The 2,061-nt window shown below is 44.7% G+C and overlaps 1 non-coding gene across 1 annotated transcript; it reads left to right on the top strand.

Moving 5' to 3' along the window:
- Window positions 1-290: 290 nt before the first annotated feature.
- On the top strand, window positions 291-399 carry LOC120671681. The gene has a single exon (XR_005673780.1). It is a non-coding gene; the product is annotated as a small nucleolar RNA R71 (small nucleolar RNA).
- Window positions 400-2,061: the final 1,662 nt, after the last annotated feature.

The following is a 2,061-nucleotide window of genomic DNA, read 5'->3' as shown; positions in this document are numbered from 1 at the left end:
TCTGAGACTCAGTAATCTGGTTGACCTCCTGGTGCATAGATTCCAGCTTTTTCATGAGAAGATCCATCTTGGCTGCCAGCATATTGACACTATCGATTTCATGTATTCCTTTTGCATGAGCCGGCTGCCTATCTCCCTTCCAACTCTGGTTGTAAGCAACCTTGTCGATGAGCGTTCTAGCTCCTGCAACATCGAGGGAGAGAAATAGTCCTCCCGCTGCTGCATCCATGTGATCTTGCGATCGCTGATTCAGGCCATGGAAGAAGTTCTGAATGATAAGTCATTCTTCCATGCCGTGGTGTGGGCATGCTGCAATGTATTCCTGAAGACGTTCCCAGGCTTCCGGGACTGTCTCGTCCTGGAGTTGTTCAAAACTGGAAATCCTGTTCTGAAGGGCATTGGTCTTGCCCACCGGAAAGTACTTGACCAGAAAAGCATTAGAGCACGCATCCCAAGAGTTGAATCCTTCCTTGTAGGTGTAAAACCACGTCTTTGTTTTCCCAAGCAAAGAGATTGGGAACAGTCGAAGACAGACATTATCCATCGTAGTGCCTTTTGGGTTGATTATGTTGCTCACTTCCAAAAAATTCTGTAGATGAGCGTGGGCATCCTCTGATGCCTTTCTGCAGAAGGGACTTGCTTGAATCATGTTGACAAGCCCAGTCTTTATCTCAAAGCCATCAGTGCCTTGGTAATTGTTCAGTCCAGTAGGGATATGGCTATTGGACGGGGCTGAGAATTGACGAAGTGTCTTCTGAGCCATGGGTATTGAAGCTGGTGTTTGTCAAACCTTGATCCTAAGAAAATTTCTTCTGGTAGGGCGACTATGCGTCAAACAATTCACCCAATTCTTTCTGGATCTGAGTTGAAGTGATATGGTAGATCGAATATGGTCCTGCACTGCTCTGTAGAAATCACAAAGATACCGAGAGCAATGGTAATCCTGCTAAAATTAGCGGTGACAAACTAGTAAATTTTATCAAACTATTCGACAATATCTTTAGCCAATTGCTTCTCCAGCAACAGCGCCAGAAATGCTTGTTGGCATTTCTTACGCTCAATAGAATATGGATTCCGTAAGCTCACAGAATCACCACTGTAGCACTTCACCTTGGAGTATTTCAGGGTATCGTATATTTCCTCGGGAAGCACTATGGTTAAAGAGTATCGGAGAATCGAATGACAAACTTTGCTGAAGATAACAACCGACTAACTTAGTGGGGGTAAGCTTGATATGATTGGATAAGATAATGGCCAACGATGACCGTTTGACACAGGAGACTCTAATCCTTAGAGAGATAAGTAGCTGGGAGGACAACGAGCGAGAAAGACTCCTGAAACATTTCTAAACTAACGAGCTAGCCTATCTAGACTAAACCTTGCTTCTAACTAGTTATCGGGAACCTAGAGCTTACTTTGGCAGCTGGAAGAGGAAGGACTTCAGAAAGGGATGAGAGGGGAGTCCAACGGCAACCTGCAACTACTGCTATGAAAACACCCGAACATGGTGGACTACAAAGGACGGATAGGGCTGTCACCACCTACCGACAACCACAACGGTTCTGTGGGGTGGATTACACTTTCTAGCTAACACTAAGCCCAAACACCACGTCCGTACTTGGTGTTAGGATTTCTCTTGTCGCGAACAAGAGAAATCCCCCTCAACCTAGAGCACTAACTTGAGATACTCTAGTCCGGGCGAGAAAACCCGTAAGGTAAGATCCCGATAAACAAGAAAGATACAAAGCCTAAGCTAGAGAATTACTTCCGCACACAAGTAAGATAACTTGGAAAGGTAAATAAATGCGGAAAGTAAAGCTGACTCGAAAAGATAAAGAAGATAACTTATATTGATAAATGTCAAAGGAAAAGATACAAGAGCTTATACCTGACTTCCGATGACGACTCCGGAATCCCGAGACAAGCTCGACTCGACTCTAACTCCCAGACTACCTAACCTACTCTAGAAACTAAAAGTGAGAAGAGAGAACTCCTTTGGTGTGTGTTGAAGTGATGAATGGTGCCTCCTTTTATAGCCCTCACAAGGTCGGTAACCGGCAG

The sequence above is a fragment of the Panicum virgatum genome, chromosome 4N (assembly GCF_016808335.1).
Source record: "Panicum virgatum strain AP13 chromosome 4N, P.virgatum_v5, whole genome shotgun sequence".
NCBI classification, from domain to species: Eukaryota; Viridiplantae; Streptophyta; class Magnoliopsida; order Poales; family Poaceae; genus Panicum; species Panicum virgatum.
The sequence above is the reverse complement of the archived record's forward strand: the minus strand, read 5'-3'. Positions and strand labels throughout refer to the sequence as shown.